The sequence below is a fragment of the Hydractinia symbiolongicarpus genome, chromosome 14, assembly GCF_029227915.1.
Source record: "Hydractinia symbiolongicarpus strain clone_291-10 chromosome 14, HSymV2.1, whole genome shotgun sequence".
In the NCBI taxonomy this organism is placed as follows: domain Eukaryota; kingdom Metazoa; phylum Cnidaria; class Hydrozoa; order Anthoathecata; family Hydractiniidae; genus Hydractinia; species Hydractinia symbiolongicarpus.
This window is the reverse complement of record NC_079888.1, coordinates 12753753-12772664: the sequence shown is the minus strand read 5'-3', so window position 1 is coordinate 12772664 and position 18912 is coordinate 12753753. Positions and strand designations below refer to the sequence as shown.

General features: G+C 34.5%; 1 protein-coding gene and 1 long non-coding RNA gene across 2 annotated transcripts in view; one reads left to right on the top strand and one right to left on the bottom strand.

Moving 5' to 3' along the window:
• LOC130626150 (ATP-binding cassette sub-family D member 1-like) overlaps positions 1–18912 on the bottom strand; it is a 131103-nt gene that overhangs the window by 107724 nt on the left and 4467 nt on the right. The window lies entirely within an intron of this gene.
• LOC130626154 (uncharacterized) lies at positions 15707–18789 on the top strand. Its single transcript, XR_008981814.1, has 2 exons — positions 15707–15797; positions 16977–18789. It is a non-coding gene; the product is annotated as an uncharacterized LOC130626154 (long non-coding RNA).

The window sequence follows — 18912 nt, the reverse complement described above, 5'->3', positions numbered from 1 at the left end:
TACTTGTTAAACTGAGACAGTGTAGAGATACTGCTAACTTGGTACCATAATTATTCAAATAAGTAGTCAAATTTTTATTCAGTATATTGACTTTCAGGAGGGATGTTATATGTACAGGTAATATTGCCAGTTGAAATACCCCTAAGTTGAAGTATATCCCTCTTTTCAGTCAGCTAATTTCCTACCTCAAGGCTTTATTGCGACTTATGCTGAAAAATTGAATAAGCAATTTCTGAAACTTTTACATCCTGTTTTAATTTATAACAGTCGTGGAGTGGTGGAATTAGTTTTACAGTGTAATGATTTTAAAAACTAGATAAATTTCTGTTGTTTTAATTTAATGATGATGCGCAATGTTTTTTGTTCACAACTCTTCTCGGGATTTTTCTGTTCTAATTTATACTTTGCTTTTTATGTTAATCAATTTGGTGGTAATTTTTGCTGTTTTTTTTGTTTGTTTTTTTGTATTTCTAATGCAGGTAAAACCAAAAAAAACTTTGATGAAAATGATTCTTGGAAGAGTGGGACAAGGAAGTTTTCTGGTAACAAAATTAGTTTTGTGTAAATACTGATACTATGTGTGACCTTTTGTATTTCTGTGTTATGTTATTTAAAAAATATTTCCATTGTTGTAAAACCATGAAAGTTATTGGTTCGAATCCAATCCATCTTTAAAAGGTGGTAGTTCAAATGGAAGAACAACATGGTGTGTAATTAGTTTCATACTGCAACAAACAATAATGCAAATCAATTCAAAAAATTTTACAAACAAATGTTTCAAAAAAAGAGGTAACTATAAGAAAAGAAATGAAAGAAGGAAATTTTTTAATTTACTCGGGATATACGTTCAGTTATTCAGGTTTTGCTGAGCTATAACTACAATCATGTTCATAAATTATTGGAAAAACGGCTTTTGAGGCTTTTTTCAGAGTTTCCCCCCTCTCCCCCAACAGTCAGTGTTGATTTTGTGTTGATTTGTGCCCCAAAATACTGCCGGCGACTCTGGAAAAGACCTCCAACCAACACTGAAGAGTGGGGGGAGGGGGAAAGTGGTTTTTCCAAAACTATTATGAACATGATTGTAGTTGCCATGTGAAAATCAAATCCAATAAGTAAAATTTAGTTAAAAAAATAATTTTTTGAGGAAACTAATTTATCACACCGCAGTTTGTAACATGTAATTGGTAATAATGTAATAATGTAATTGGTTCAAGAAGCTTGAAAGGTGGATATATTTTGGATAAGGTAGAAGATTGGATTAATGAATTAAAGATGCTGAGTAAAATTGCTAAAACAGAGTCGCAAGGGACATAAAGTTGTTTTATCAGTGGCTGGCTACAAGCATAAATTAACATACTGTATGCGAACATACCACACATATATAATTATTGGAAGAAGTACTCGTAGTTATTAATTCGAATTAATACCAGCACTGACGGGAGGTATTAAAGTAAACAATAACGAGAGACAACTGCTGTCACTCCCGGTTAAACTTGGTCGTCTTACGAATATTCTAAAACTTATCACAAATAACTGAATATCTTGGTAAACAAATAAAAAAACAGACTCGACAATATGAAGAAGATCCAGAACTGAAACAAAAGAAAAAACAATCAAACAAAATAAATTGCTAAGATTAGTGTCATTCTTGATCATGTCAGAAGTGAAATGTGTAAGCAGGAAATCAGACTGAACGATATCAACCAGGAAGCAGTGTATCTAGTTGACTGACTACCTTCAAGGAACGAGAGATACACAATTAACAAGCTATGCTTCTGGGCTCAGATTCGAATTTCAAGTTCACAATTGATCATGCTTTGTCATGCAAATAATGTGGCTTCCTTTCGCTTAGACAATGAAATCCGTAATGTCACTGGGATGTAACTAAAAGAGGTTTGTCATGATGTACGCATTGAACCGTGTCTACAACAGTTACCTGGTGAGCCATTGAGCCAGTGGACAGCGAATGTTTCTCAGGAATCGAGAGTTATGTATGCACAAGAGGCTTTTGGAACACTGGTCAAATGGCATTTTTAGATGCGAAGGTGTGCTACCAAAAGCATATGATGTAAATAAAAAGGAAAAAAAGAAAAATTACAATAAACTTATTTTGCAAGTAGAGCATGAAACTTTAACGCCACTAGCGATATCCGTGTGTGGCGGAATGGGTCGCGTGTGTCAAAAGTTCTATACTCGGCTTTCCGAAATGATTTCTGAAAAGCGTAAACAACATTTTTTAAAACTTTCGGCATGGATATGACGTAACATTTGTTTTGCGCTTATCAAGTCTATATGCATATGTGTTCGAGGAAGTCGATCAGTCTTTTCATCTAACCTTGTCGCATCTCTGTCAGTGGATCCTAAAGTAGTTCTGCTACCTTTATATATCATACTTATGTCGACATCAACTGAATAGCATTTTTCTTTTAATAAAGCGGCGATATTTCGGTATAGAAAAATTATAACAAATTATTTTATTGAAATGTATGTACAGTTGACTCTCTCTAATCCGAATCTCAAGGGGGATAATTCTCTTTCAGATTACAGAGAGTCGGATAGTAGAAAGTAGATTATGAGAGTTTCTTAAGGAAAATCGACGCTGATTTTTAATTTGTTTGGATTATAGTTAAAGATTTGGATAATAGAGATTCGGATTGGAGAGAGTCAACTGTATATACGTTTTAATTAAATATAATGTTCAAAAAAGGACCATAATTTTTTTGTAACATACTGTGTGCTTCTATGCTACCTTCGTGTAGTATGGATGGAGCATGATGACGGGTCTATTCAGAGCAATACGCTAACTATCTTGTGAAATGCCTTAGTCTATTAGAATTACTAAAACCTTTTAGAAATAACTCAACAAATTTTACTGTTTTGCAAAAAAAAAAAATGCTAGAGTACTATTTCTTTTTAGGAGTCAAAATATACCCAATATTAGCTAAATCAAATTCTATTCATACTATTATTACCTAATAGCTATTTTCAACCGGTTATTATGAGAAAGTCGTAGCGTTCAATGGCTAGAGAGCCTTAAGAACGGGCCTAGGACAGCAGAATATAACTTAACTTCGTAGCAACCATAACAGTCATAACTCAATTTTATTTAGCTAGTTACACTATATTAATAACTATGTCCCTCCAATAGTTTTTCTAACAGCTACGAACAAAAAAAGTCCATATACATTTTTATCATTTTTGTCATAAGGTTTTAGTTTTAAAAATATTGAAAGTTCAAAATCACATTACACTGCTTCCTATGAACAGCAAAAAAAACATATGATACACACAAGTATTTTTCTAAAATATCGTTTTTATTTGTGTATGGATAGTTATTCAACTCTACTGCTTGTTTCAATATCTCTCTTTTGATAGATGTATGGATAGGTGTCCCACATTTCTTCATTTTTACTGCGTCGAATAAAGTATTCCGTGAATTGAGCTGTTAGAACATCTAAGGTTGGCGTGCTAAATATTTTAATTCGCGCGAAGGGTAAGATCAAAAAATGCGTTTTTCAAATGATGCATGTATATTGATAAAATCTCTATTTTTATAAGGTATGGATGGATCTCTCATTTGATTGGTTGTTTACTGAGTAGAACTAATTTTGTATACACAGGTCTGCTAGGACATGCTGTATGTTTTTCCGCCTGAAGGTATTTTGCAAAATATCCTATTAATATTGTATGGTGGTATGGATCGGTCCCCCTTGTTTCTGCTTCTTACTGAGTGGAATAAAGTCTTCCCGTGAATTTACATGCTAGGACATCTGATATTATCGCGCGTGATTGTTATCGGAGTGGAATGAAGTGTTTTTAGACATATATGGTAGGGTCTTTTTCTTGATTGCTTCTTTGTGGTGTAGAATAAAGTTTCGCTTTTGATTCGCTTACTAGCTAAATCTCCTTTTTAGTAGTGCATGGATGGATATCTAACATTATATTCAGCGTGAAAGGCAACTTCCAAAATTCTCATTTCAAATGATGTATGGATAGGTCTAACACTCCCGTGCCTGTTTTCTGAGTGGAATAAAGTCTTTTCTCGAATTGGCCGACCAAGAGATTTAATACTTCACCTTTCGCGATAGCGTTTTTATCAGATATCTTTTAAGTTGTATGTCAGGATCTTTTGCTCCCTTGCCTGTTTACAAAGTAGAAGAAAGGCTTTTTTATTCGCTTGCTAGAACATTGAACATTTCATTTGGTACGAGCTTCTTCCTACAAGGTTCGAGAGAGCTTTAACAAAATCTTTGATGTATGCACATGCAATGATATACGCACGCGCGTGCTACTCGCCCTTTCGATTTGTGAGTAGAAAAAAGTGATCGTTGGACCGTTTTTTATTCTGTTCTTTTTTTTATATTGCGTAAGATTATTCCCCAAAATACTTTTTTAATGATGAATTGATAGGTTTCGCTACTTGTCTAATTGTTTTTTAATCAGAATAAGATTTGCCTTGTTTAGCTTCACAAAACATTCAATATCGTATATATTGCGGGAATGGTTTCCTAAATTTTGTTTTCAGTATTGTATGTGTAGGTGTGGATGTGCCAGGCTAATTGCCTAAATATTTACCCTAATAGGACATCTTTCCCAATTACTTAATTCAATTCGCTTGCTTGTGTACTGACTAGAATAAAGTTTCCCCTTGCTTTTTTGTTTCCGAACAAACTCGTTAAAATTTAGAACACTTGTACACATTTCATGTGATAAAAAAAGACCTTAAATGTTAATCGAGATATTTAGTAGGCCTTTGCGTTTTAATTCTTAGTATTTAACCAGAATTTCAAAATTTGTTTAACGATGAATTTCACGTTGCAAAAATTAAATGCGTACGGTACGGTATGGATGGATGCGTTGTTTTATGAATGACGAGCATATGCCATAACCCATTGGGTAATTAATTACTCTGCAAGTAATAAAAGAGACACAGTTACATTAATACATGCAGCCATGCTGCCGAGCATGGTGATACATACTAACTTTCTGCAGCCCTTCCCTGGCCTCTTCCCAGCTGAACTTGTGTTATGTTATATAAGTACAACGTCGTCCGTAGCGAGGTTATAATAATACAACCTCGTCCCTGGCTATAATCGCTGTTGCGATGTCAGAAAAATACAACTAGTAGCTTTTTAAACGTCCTGGATATTTACGTTACACTTTAATAAGGGACATTAAATTAACGTGAATTTTTAAAAAAGTCTGGCTAAAAAGCGAAAATAGCCGAAAACCAGTTGGCTAAAAGAAAGTTTTCAGATAGGTGGCTACACCCTTTACTTTAGAAAAAAATTTGGCGAAAGTCTAAAGTTTGTTAATTCAAGGAGACAACAGTTTCAACAAACCTGTAATACTTAGCTACGGTTTTTAACTCACAATTAATTTTGTAACAACAAGCTTTATGATGTGTTTTTATTTGAAGTGACATTGAATTTTGTGAATTCCAAGTAAATTAAGTCTATTGTTGCAAGACTATGAAAGTTATTGGTTCGAATCCAATCCATCTTTAAAAGGTGGTAGTTCAAATTAAAGAACAACATGGTGTGCAGTAATTAGTTTCATACTGCAACAAACAATAATCCAAATCAATTCAAAATTTGTGATTCATTCAGTAATACACTTATTCTATCTTTTTGTGTGCAAAATTGCGGTGTAATAGAATAAGCTACATTAATCTCCGGTATTTTAATTATTTTTAATTGCCATTGATCATAAGAACCGCCGTACGCTTTGTTACCCAGTCTTTTGTAACCACATCATCAAGTTCTATCCAAGCCAGTACCGATAAGTAACGATATGGAGGAGATTCTTATTTATCTTTTGCTGCTTTTTTAAAATGGAAACAAATCAGAAATTTAAGCTCTTCGAATTTTTCTACCGTGATTAATCAAAAGTTAAGGCTCTTTACATTGCTTTTTAATGGTTCGACAACGAAGATTTGAACAGCCAGATTTGAATAGTAAAGTTGTTGGGTTTTGACAAGGTTTAAAATGTTCTCCTTAAGACATTTTTGACTTCTAAGGGCTTTGTTTTTACAACATACTCACTATAAAAAACGGACAATATATCGATAATGTAGAATTGATATTATGTCCATATGCACTGGAATGAACGGGCTTCTAAATATTGATATATTGACCATATGTATGAAAAATGGATATATTGATGATTTTTTCGGGAGATCCGAGAATCCATATAATATAGAGACCTGGTGACTATGTCAGGACGGAGCGCATCACTGCTGCGTCTATCCGCTGCACTGCAGGGCGTTCCGCGGTTTACGGACTACTGCATCCTTGTTCCCATCCTCTTCCCTGTTTCAAACAAGGAAATATAACACTAAGATTTATTTATTAACGTCATCATCAGGCATCTACAAACTTGAGAAGCCGCCACTTACACTAGGCTGAGTCTGTAGCCAGGATAGCCAGCTCAACCATCCATAACATTTCATATCATACTTTATGACTAGCCTAGTTATTTAAGCTTTCTTTGATAGAGAAAGAAAAAATTGATCATAAAGGCGGTTTGAAGGGAAAACGCTGGGTCTCCTGGCTAAATTTGTGGCTAGACAGACTCGTTTTTTCACAGAACTGTGCGTTTCTCTGCACGATAGTCGTTTAGGGGACGTAGGTAATGTTTATTTACAGGTAATCAAGATTCTAATATGAAAGTGAAAAACAATAAACTGCGAAAATCTATTTCATGAAATTTAAATTCACTTTTCGAACGTTTTTTTCAATTCAATTCAATCTTGCAAAGTTTCTATGATTAAAGTAGGTAAGATATATTCTATCATCTGAATATATCTTCTTGTTTCATGCAAAAGATCTAGAGTGGATCTCAACAAAGAATTATCCTGCTAGCAAAATGGAAAAGTTGCTCCGTGAAAAACTTGAAAATAACAACAGCAAGAGAAAAGGACAACGACACCTTATTTCATGGGCAGAAGCAATGCATATAAGGACAAACAAGAAACAAAGAAGGCAGATAATAAAAGGAGGATTGAATTACATAGTATGTAAATCTGTGGAGACGTTGATAAAGACTTCATGAAATGTTATAACACCATTGCGGGGACATTGGTGTACCTCGTGTTGAGGAGAAGTCTGGCGAAGACAGTGATTTTGATTTCCCATGGATGGAAAATACAGAGATTGATGGTAAGTAGAATTGTTTTTACATTTCTTGACACTTCATATATCATGATTTTACACTCATTGTGAAAACATTCGGGTTGAGGTACTGTAGGGTTTAAAAAATAGTGGCGACAACGAAAATCAGTTGTTGAAAAGATGTGAAGAAGAAGTCAGCATACTCAAAAAAGAAATGTCTAGCTACTGGCTTTTTTACAGTATAATTGGAAAATGAGATAGATGTCAATAGCTTCAACTTTGATGCGAATGAGGTATGCTGAATGCTTCTTTTGCCTAATTGTGCTAGTTTATATTTATATTTATTTTTTTTTGGTTTTGTCAAATGTTCAGGATTCTTCTTTATTGTGTGCTTCTCTTATCTTATCTTAACAACAGCTCTTGCAGTTTTAAAACTTAGGATTAGATATGGTTTCTCAAATGCTTTTCTATGACATTTTTTTATATTTCAGTGCTTACCAATGGCGAAAAGGTTAATCCTGAAGGAAGGCATGGACTTCGCGGAAAGGCAACTGTTGGAAGGGTGTCAGGAATTGCTGGTGTTATTGCCATTGATCAAAACATATCTGCTATAGATAATGAAGATGATTTGACAAAAAAGTGACAGTGAAAGCGATTTTTCCCTGTCCGGCTCAGACAGTGACCCGGAATAATTTAGCTCTTATCGTCTGTATTTATTATTTGAACTACCATAGCTCTTTTCCGGGATTACATATTTTTTTAAGATTTCGTATCGTATCCGAAATCTTGTTTAAACGGGCTTTTTCCTCCTTCGTTTTCCTTCTTATCCTTCTTACTCATTTCACACAGTATGTTCTATTGTTTGTAATCTCTTTAATAATAGCCGTCGTCTGTCTGTCTGTGTGTCCGCGAAAGCCGTGTCCCGTAACGGAAACACGAATTTTTAAAATGCGCATCAATACCAAATGCGATATATTTCTGTCCACTTTGTTGCAACGGGTTAATTTGAAGGACGGACGACCCCGTGGATTTTTCCACGGGCTAACGACTAGTCTCTATAATAATAGCCGTCGTCTGTCTGTCTCTGCGCGGACCCCCCGCTGAGTTAGAAAATGATGTTGCGGAAACACGAATATCAAATGCGATATGTTTTTATCCACTTTGCTGCGACAGGTAAATATAAAGGACGGGCGACTAATCAACGACTAGTCAATTTATATTATCAACTTGTGTCAAGTCATTAAAGTATGTTTCTGAACTATAAAGGGAATGAAATAAATTGAATTTGTTCCGAAATCTTTTAGCCTGCAAGGACTTTTCATTCTACTTTAATCAAGAAGAGAAAAACTATTAGCTCTATACTATATTTCAACTATTTGTAGAATATATATTTTTCCTTTTTAACAAGTAGTTAATTGCTTCTTAGAATAATACAAGACGTATAATATACGTAAAACTAGCACACCTCATACGTGACACTGTATTATACATATTCATTTGTGGAAATAAATTAAAATCAATCACAATGGGCGAAAAGTGAATGTCTCAAAATATCATTCCCTATGTAATATATTAAAAAGGATGACCACAAGCTTGATCATATTATTTTTGAAGTAATCATAAAAAAACTTCCTATATTAACAAAAAGCAATTCATAAAGAAGTAGCAATCTTCTTGTGAAACATTCTGTGATGCCACGGATGCTAATTGTTTTGACTTTCGTAGTGCATGAGCATATTTTTAGAAAGTAGCTTTTAGTCTGTGAAATACACAAACACTACTAGATTTCATCAAGACTCTACAACTATAAACTACAATCGTTCAATATATATTAACAATTGTTTGACAAAAAACGGATTCTTCTATATTCGAAAGCATAACAGATTAATCCTTAGCGAAGACGGCGTGATACATATTTGCCGAAACTTTGTTCCGGTATACGTTAACAAGTTTTAATGTTGTGAAACAAAAAAAGGTTTCTTTCAACCAAGAGATAATCGGCATATACAAAAGTATTCAGGTCTTAATTCATCGAAACAAGACAAGTAGAGTTCGTATATGTGACAATACCTTAGACACATTTCATTTTCCGGCCAAAATTAAGCGAAACGAGAGAAACATGGAGCGCTTAATTGATAATGGCATAGACAAGTGCCGACTTCGGTGATTTTTGGTCTAAAATTTCGTTTTATATTGTCAAAATTGAACGAAACAAGAGAAACATGGAGCGTTTAACTGATATTATCAGAGACAAGCGCCAAATTCGGTAACTTTTGTTCTGAAATTTTATATTTCGGCCAAAATTGAATGTCAAAAAGTATTATCTAAAAGGTTATGAAAGGCCCAATTCACCAAAACAACTGAACCTGTTATGTATAGATTGCTTCTAGAAACATGACCATTTTCCTGAATTTTTATCAATGGCCTAGCTCACCGAAACAAGTAATTCTATTATGTACGGATTGCTTCTAGAAACAGGATCTTTTTCCTGAATGTTTATCAATGGCTCAATTTACCGAAATAACCGCATCTGTGATATATGGATTGCTTCTAGAAATAGGAGTTTTTTCCTGAATGCTTAACAATGGCCCAATCCACCGAAACAACTGAATCTGAGATGTATGGATTGCTTCTAGAAACAGGAGCTTTTTTCTAAATTTTTATCAAGGGTCTAATTTACGGAAACAACCGTATCTCTTACGTAATACTGATCACTCGCCTTCACTACTGGTATTTGGAACATACATTGCTTGTGATGTATTCTGTTAGACTCAAACAAACTGATCATGTCTCGTTGGGTAAGCGCAGTAAAACACAAGATGTGAAATTGAGAATGAATATTTAGGCGTGTCTGCTAAATTTGTTTCTTTGTCTCTGATATTATGATGACCACTGGCGAATCGGCCATCATGGCTTGTTTATCTACCAACTACAATTGATGTACTGATAAGAATCGTTTTGTGGGAAGATGTCCAGATAATTTTTCGTTTGTATATAGTGCGAGACCATCATGGCGATGGTAGTCACCGTTTTCCCCAGTTCAATTTAACTGAAAAGTTAGAATATTTTTTGAAACTATTTGTATGAAGCTTAACTGCTGTAAGCCCCTGCGCTTCTTAACAGGCTACTACACTCTACTACAAGCTACTACAGGCTACTACACTCTGCTACAGAGAAATACGCTTTACTACAGAGAAATACATTCTACTACGCTCTACTACAGGCTACAACAGTCTACTACAAGCTACTACAGGCTACTACACTCTACTACAGAGAAATACGCTCTACTACGCTCTACTACACGCTACTACACTCTACTACAGAGAAATACGCTTTACTACAGAGAAATACATTCTACTACGCTCTACTACACGCTACTTCACTCTACTACAGAGAAATACGCTTTACTACAGAGAAATACGCTCTACTACAGAGAAATACGCTCTACTACGCTCTACTACGCTCTACTACACGCTACTACACTCTACTACAGAGAAATACGCTTTACTACAGAGAAATACATTCTACTACGCTCTACTACACGCTACTACACTCTACTACAAGCTACTACAGGCTACTACAGATGCTACTACAGGCTACTACGCTCTACTACAAAGAAATACGTTCTACTACGGCCTGCTACAGAAAATAACGTACTGCTACACATCGCTACGAAAAATTACGCTTTGCTACATTGTATTACAAGGAAAGAAAGGGCTTGCTACACTCGACAACAGACATTGATAAGTCTCACTACAATGTGCTTTATGGAGAATAGCACATTATTATCTCTACAAGGCTTGGGAACGTACATAGGTCTAACGCATGTTGAATACTATATTTCCTTCTTTTCAGGAAGTAATACGTGGACGACTTACCATAAATTCACACTGTATCAATATCTATTATATGTAACTATATTGTGGCAATAATATGCTGCAATATTTTCGCAATATGCTGCAAGGCCAATATGTAAATTGTTTCTTTTTTCCCTGTTTAGATTTGGACAAGTTGAAGCCCAAGTTAACCATCGCGTCTTATGATGTCTACGTTGGTTTAGGGTTATATTTAATTTTAGCTATTAGCGCGCTAATGTTGTCCGTTCCGATCCGCTTTCGCTTTTAAATGGAAATTCACCTTGGAAATTAGCCAGTGTCAGAAGTGGACAAATTTTATGAGAAAGTTTAATTAAAGTTCTTATACTTCAAGTCAGTTTTGATTTTCTCCGCAATTTCTTGTATTTATTACTCATGGTCTCAAGATTTGGAAAAAGAAAGTTCGAAAAATTTAAAGAATGCGCGAAAGTGTTAGTGGAGTGGCCTTTTGTGCAGTTGGAAAATACGTTAGCAGATGTCTACTCTAGGAATTTTACGATATATTTTATTGTACGAGATGGTTTTACGAAGTTTTAAAATCTTTTGTTTAAAATTAATTTCTTTTTTCAGTGTCCTTTATTATTCAAGTTATTATGCTGTGTAAAGTTTCTACATTAGACATTGTGATAAAATGAACCGGACATCATCTTTCAAGATTTGCTTTCCCGCGCATTCTCAAACAGAAAGAATAAGGAAATGCTCATAACGTTTTTGAAGTGGAATCAAACCTTCTGACAAAAAATTAATTGTTGTGAGAATTTTTTTAGCCCTGACAAATATCTTTATTTTGGTAAGGGTGTGACATCTTTTTGTTCGATTATGTCCATGCGCATCGTATCTTTAGAGAAAATAATTGTAAATATTGTTTTCTTTTGTTATGTTATTTATAAAAAGAAAGAAAACAGCAGATCATACAAGCTTTTTTACTTACATCAAGCCAACGCAACGGAAGCCAACGTAAAACGGCCACACCTTGGACTTCAGAAAAGCTCTGTTATTTTTCTCTTTCAAAGAGGGAGGGCTGAACCCCCAGCCCCCTAGTGGCGCCGCCCCTGAAACTAGCGAGCTGAGCGCAAGCAATACCCATTTGACATTTAAGTATGCGTAAAAAATAGCCAACCCCATGTTCCATCTTTGGTCGAAGATTTTAAAGTAAAAAAGATCTGTCAGTTTAATATTGTTCATTTTAGTCATCACCTCTAAAATGCATTTTAAACATCTTTGATTTCCTCAAGCAATTTCTAGAGAAGCGCGGGCAAGTTGATTGCGCGCTAAAAGCAAAAAGTGTTAATGAAAGAAAAGATATACCATAAAGGACACGGTTTTCTTTTTTCCTTAGTTTCTCCTGTTTCTTTTTTGCTGTGAGTAAAAAAGTTGGTAACTGGAAGACAAAAAAGTTTAGAAAAAATGTTTGTACCAAAAGTAATTAAGCTAACTTTCGAAATGTTTTTAGGGAAGCATTGAAATTGTATTGATGTAACTTGCCGGCTAAATTGAGTTAAAAGTTATCTTATGCATCAGTATATTCCATCAAAATTAGCCACACGTTTTCACAATTCGTTGAAAATAATGCTTAAAAGATTTTATCACTATGAAATATAGTCTCAGGGTAAACAAATAATAACTTGCTTTGAAATACAACTTTCAAGTCAAGTTTGCAAAAACATTAACAACAGATATCGCCCTCGCCTGTGTAACGAGGACTTGATCAAGTTCCTTTATTAGCTGCATTATGCTCTTGTTTAGCCGTCAAGTAAGCGCTAGCCGCTTTGCCACAGGCAACAAACTCTGCCGACGAAGACAATGTACTGCTATAAATAACAGTTCACAACGTTCTTCATAATTTAAAGTGGAAAAAGAAAAAGAAAAACATTAAAAATATGGTTTGTTTTGTTTTAATATTACCTTTAAATTTAACGCAGGCAGACAGGGTGGTTTGGGGTTGTTTAAAATAATAACTCGGCAAACGATGTTTATCCGTTAAGTTACGATCGTTCAAAACTTTTTCTATTCATTAAATTTAGAAGTCGGTACGTTCCGAATTAAAATCAAGAATGACATACCTTATCAGAGAAATTACCAAAGGAACAAAATTAACGACTACGAAATTAACACGAAAGAAATTAAAACAAGGAAAACATATATTATTTCTTTTGAAATATTTTTTATAGTGTTTACATATTTTAAACATTAGTTCAAACCATTATTATTCCAAAGTTAAGTTTGGTTCTCACAATAGGGATAACTCAGTTCCGTTTTCTTTTTACAAAATATGATAAAAACACTAAGAATTTTAGGGGCGCTGGCACTTTTTAAAAGATTTCCATCATATTTGGACTTTTTAAAATGTGCTGCCAGCCCCCTTAAAACATTCAGCGATTTTTATAATAATGATGATTCGTATGATGCCGTTCCAACCTTTGAGATGATTGGTCTGAGAGGTAAATCGGCAACGTCGTCTGTTTTAAGCTTGTGTACTTTGACAGTACCATACAGTTTGCCAGGGGCTGAGTCAGTGGGATATAGGCTCGTGGTGGAGAGCGGTCATGCACCAGTGAAAAAGGACGATTCTACGATTCCTTTTAAAACCAAACAACTCGGCAATTATTACAAACTAGTCGTTAACCCGTGGAAGAATCCATGGGGTCGCCTGTCCTTTATATATCGCATTTCATGTTTTCGTAACAGGAAGCGTCTTTAATGGCAGACAGACAGACGACGGCTATTATTAACTAGCCGTTAACCCGTGGAAAAATCCACGGGGTCGCCCGTCCCTTATATATCGCATTTCGTGTTTCGTGTTTCTGTAACAGGACGCGGTTTTCGCGGACAGACAGACAAAATACGGCTATTATTAAAGAGAAGAGAAGAAGGACAGCAGAAGCATTCCTTCACTTCTTACAGAATTTAAATGCTTGTAACCGGATTTTTAACATGTCCACAACAGATTGTGCGTTTTTAACAGCTTTTGTAATTAAGATGCATCGAACCCGTTGATGATAATTTCTGCTTCGTTGCTTAAATAGTGGTAAAGTTGAACGATTCAGGAAGCGTGGACTGGTTTTAAATCTAACAACTTTGAGGAAATCTTCACATCCGCAGGATCAATGCCTCGTTTCAACTGAATTGCCACTTGATTTGAAAACTTTTTATTGTACAAACTTTGTTTTAATAAGAAATAACAAAAATCCAAAATAAACAAAATTTTCGTCGAACAAAATTTTTCGCGGACTAAAATGACGAAAACTTCAGGTGTCCGAAAAATTTTGTCGGACAAAACTTTTGTCCGACAAAGTTTTCGTCCAATTAGGTGAAAACACAGAAAACAGCCCGTCCAGCTAAAAAAATCGCTCAGCAATTTTATTTTGCGGAATAAGTCTGGTGTAGCTACCTGCTTTTGGCATAAGAATTACTAATTAAGAATTTTGTTGTAGCTGGCTAAACTGTATCACACATGCTTTTAGGCTTAATACGCTTTTCAAAAAAACTACATTGCATCTTTGGTTTACAGAAAACAGAATACACTCTGTAAAAAGGCTAGGTAACTGTTACCCGCCGTTGAACACCCGGATGAGTGATTAATAAGAGCCGTCAACTGCGCCACATATTCAGGTAAAGCGCTTTAGTAAAGTTATGTAGTATGTAGTAAATCAAATGAAGTGCACACAACTTTATGGTGTGTCCAGTGTAATATGTTTTTTATCAAATAACTTTCCACAACTTAAGCTGAAATAAAAACACAGATTACAATTTGTTGTTACCCCGTCATAGCAAAAACTTTCTGGCAAACCTTTTTTATTTTTCGGATAATGTTCCCGGTGAGTGTTAGCTGACCATTTAGTACGGGTAAATAATGTGACACATCCATACAGATGTAATACCAATTTACCATGTCACACATGAGTATAGGCGTAACACTATTTTTCAAAAGAACTTCATCGCAAATTCGGTTAAAAAAAGTCCAGGAAACCGCTGTTGTTATCATGTTCAGTTAAAAAAATACTCAGCAATTTTATTTTGCACCATAAGTTTTCATAACAGTAATAAAAGTGGTATCTGCCTAACTTCATTTAGCATAAGAATTAAGAATTGTGTTGCAGCCAAACTGCATTTGGCTACTTTCACTTTTTGGTCAGAAGTAGCTAAGGAGCTAGCTAGGTAAACACAACTTTAACATAAAAATAAATAATACTGGCTAGGATATAAAGCTGTTATACTAAACTGAATAGTAATAACTAAGGCTAGCTAGCTAGCTGATTGTAGAATGCTCCTTAAAAATCTTCGTTCCTAGCCAAAAATCAAGAAATTTTTGGGTTTGAGATTTGTACTTAGCTACAAAACGTGAGAATATATTTATCTTAACATGTAAAAATATGTAAAAAAACAAAAATGAAAACCTTTTTGAAGACAAAAACAGATTAACCGTCAATGCCACAGCTTTTAAAATGGCCGTAGCTCAGATTGCTTTATCTTTCCTTCATTGGTAAAAATCTGATTCTGCGGGGTTTTCCCAAAATTTTCTGATAAAAGCCGCGCACAACCATTTTGAATATACAGAATACGGCTATTATTAAAGAGAAGATGGACAACAGAAGTGATAACCATTAAAAGAAATAAACTAACACTAAATACACAAGAGAAATCAGTGTCATTAAGGCTTTTTAACTAACTATACATAGATTTCCATAGATTGTAATGGCAATATAATGTGTGTTACGAGTAAGTTATGTGTGTTTGAGAATGTATTTACAGTCTCTGTGGATAAAGAAGTAAAAAAATTGTTGGAAAAAAACTTCATAAAAGACTGCATGTAATGATTGCATGATCCTTCTCTAAAGTGACCCTGTTCATTTAGGTGCAGTGATGGGTTGTATGAAGAAAAAAGTGCCAGCTTGTATAAGAATCGTGTTTTCAGTGTAAATTTAGCTGATTACTTATACAAGACTAGTTGATAAAGCCCATGTGAAAATCCACTAAGGCAGAAGAACAATGGAAAAATAGGTTGCTTTAGATTTTTTGCCGACGTCAGCAGTGCATATACAAAAAGAAAATTGGTTAAAATTAGTCATTCGTTGTCTGTAAGGTGTGGAGGTTGAAACGTTGACCAAAATAATGTATGGTATCGTATGTTTTTGACAAACGCTTAGGGAGATATAAGGGCTTAAAAATTTTTCTGACGTCAGCAAAGTCCCTACCAAAAGTTCCAAAAAATTTCTTAATTCGTACAGCCGATGCATTCATCGTATAGATCTTGAAATGCAGATCAAGAAAATGTATAGGAACATGGACTTTTGACAAACGGTTGCAGAGATATTGGGGTTTGAAGGTTTTGTGATGACGTCCTCAACCTTTCCATTCCGAAACGGATTCGGGGACCCAGGCTTGGGAAACTTACCCAAATTGGTCCCGGGTGGTCCCTAGTTACTTACGTGGTGAAAAATCACTGACGTCACCACCTCGTTTTCAAGTTATTTGGCGGTTGCAGAGATATTGGGGTTTGAAGGTTTTGTGATGACGTCCTCAACCTTTCCATTCCGAAACGGATTCGGGGACCCAGGCTTGGGAAACTTACCCAAATTGGTCCCGGGTGGTCCCTAGTTACTTACGTGGTAAAAAATCACTGACGTCACCACCTCGTTTTCAAGTTATTTGGCCTCAAAGCTTTAAGTGCACTGTAATGGCTTCATTTATTTAATATAGAATATTAACGTTGAAGTAGTCTTATTGACGTCGCGCCGTAACGTCAGAAAATTTAACATATTAGACATGCATTTTTCAGTTACTTCAAAGAAAATTTCGGTAAGATCAAAGGAAAATGAACATATCCACTTTGCCTGTTATATATATATATATATATATAATGTATATAAGATAAATGTTTATCATTCATTTATTTTTTATGTTAAAAAATAATTATTTGAGGAAACTTATTTTTTTTAGGAAAATCTTTGTAAAACATTCACATAACTATTTAAGTAATTTTGTTTAGATAAATGCTGTAATGCCAAAAGGAAAATACTGGGTTAGGCAGCCAATGGTAAGTTTTTATTAAATTTGATTTGAGATTTGAAATTTGATTTGAGGTTTAATTTGAAAAAAAATATAAAAGTAATGTTGTGTAGTGGGTTGCACGTACTATTACTTTCAGTTAAAAAGTCCAAAAATCAACGTGATAGAATATAATTAATTGGATATAACAATTTAATTGCTATGTTGTGCTTTTTTTATGGTTTATAGAGAACAGACAAAAGATATTGCCGACAGAAACGATGGTGAAAGCATTAGAGAACAAAGAATCTTTACAACAAGTGAAGGTTAGTCCGAACATATTAACTGTTTTCATGTTAGAGAAATGCTCGAATGTTCGTTGTTATCAATCTCAAGAAACCCTTTCGTATTAACGAATAAGATTTGTTCCATTTTTATTTATCTTATCTTTAGTGAAGAAACTCAAAGTCGCGATAACCTAGATTCACAGCAAGCATGACGAATTCATGGTGGTTCAGTTAAATTTAAAATATAAAATTATTGATAGATAGACAATTGTCAACCAGGCCTTAACTTTTGCAATCTTAAAGTTAAAGTCCAATTGACAAGTAAAAATTAGGGCCTAAAAATATTTTTCCGTTCGACTTCCTTTTGAATATTTTTCATTTTGTGTCGTAGTGTAAAACGTTTGAAATATTTTTTTGCATATTGGGAAAAGCTGCCAAAAGGGAACAAATCCATAGTTCAGCTTGTTTTGATTAACCACAAAAAAAGCTTAGGGATGAATTTCCCGTATTTAAAAGCAATCCATACACATTGTTTCAGTAAATTCGGTCTTTGAAAAAAACACGTTTGGGGAGATAATTTACCCGCATTAAGAAGCAATCCATACAAGCAATCCATGATATTCAGTTCTTTTAGTAAATTCGGTCTTTAGAAAAAACATTTACGGAGATAATTTACCGGTATTAAGAAGCAATCCATACATATAAAATTCAGTTGTTTTAGTAAATTCGATTTTTGAAATATATATATATATATATATGAACACAAATTGTAGCTATAGGAATAACCAACAAGATAGATGACTACATCAAGAATTCAGTAAAAAGATTTTATTATTTAAAATTTTCGTCAGTTCATCGACTGACTTCTTCAGTATCGCTTACAATACAGTATTAACAATTAAAATATCTTATATAGTGATAAAAATAAATTATATACAATTAAATACACAAGGGTTTAAAACTGGTTTCCATCACCATCATCCTACTATCAACTTAACACACGGTTTCTACAACTTGCATTTTTCTGTTCTTTTAGTTCTATTCCAGTCATGAGAACCATTAAGTCCCTGATGTTGTGTGACGAGTGTCCCTATCCAGAATTTTTCTTTATCTAATAGCAAACTATCAATTTGCCTGTTTGTTAAATTCTCTCCATTGTTCACAACATCAACTATAATAAACCCAATATTTTGCACGGAGGCATTAGGGCATTCATCAATAAAATGTTTCACAACTTTGCAAGATGGTATCTTCTTTTTAATGTGGGATTTGTAATTCGAAAGTCGAGGCTTCCAAGCAATGTAAAAATATATAAAAAAACAAGGACAGACTTAGCAACGTCAACGTTACGCAACTTTCAAAATGGCCGTAATAACACTGCTCTCTGCTTTACACATCCCTTTGTCGTGGCTGCAAAATCTCGGATTGGTTTTTCAAAAAAAATCAGGCGTTGCAATTGAATGCTACACGCGGGAGAATAAAACAAAGTCGGTAAATATATATCGCATTTGGTATTTTGTGCAGATATAAGAATTTCGTGATTAATTAACAGGACGCGCTTTTCGCGGACAAACAGGCAAAATACCGCTATTAATAAAAAGACTAACGATATCATACGTCTATTGGTTTTTCGGTCAGTTGCTCATAAAG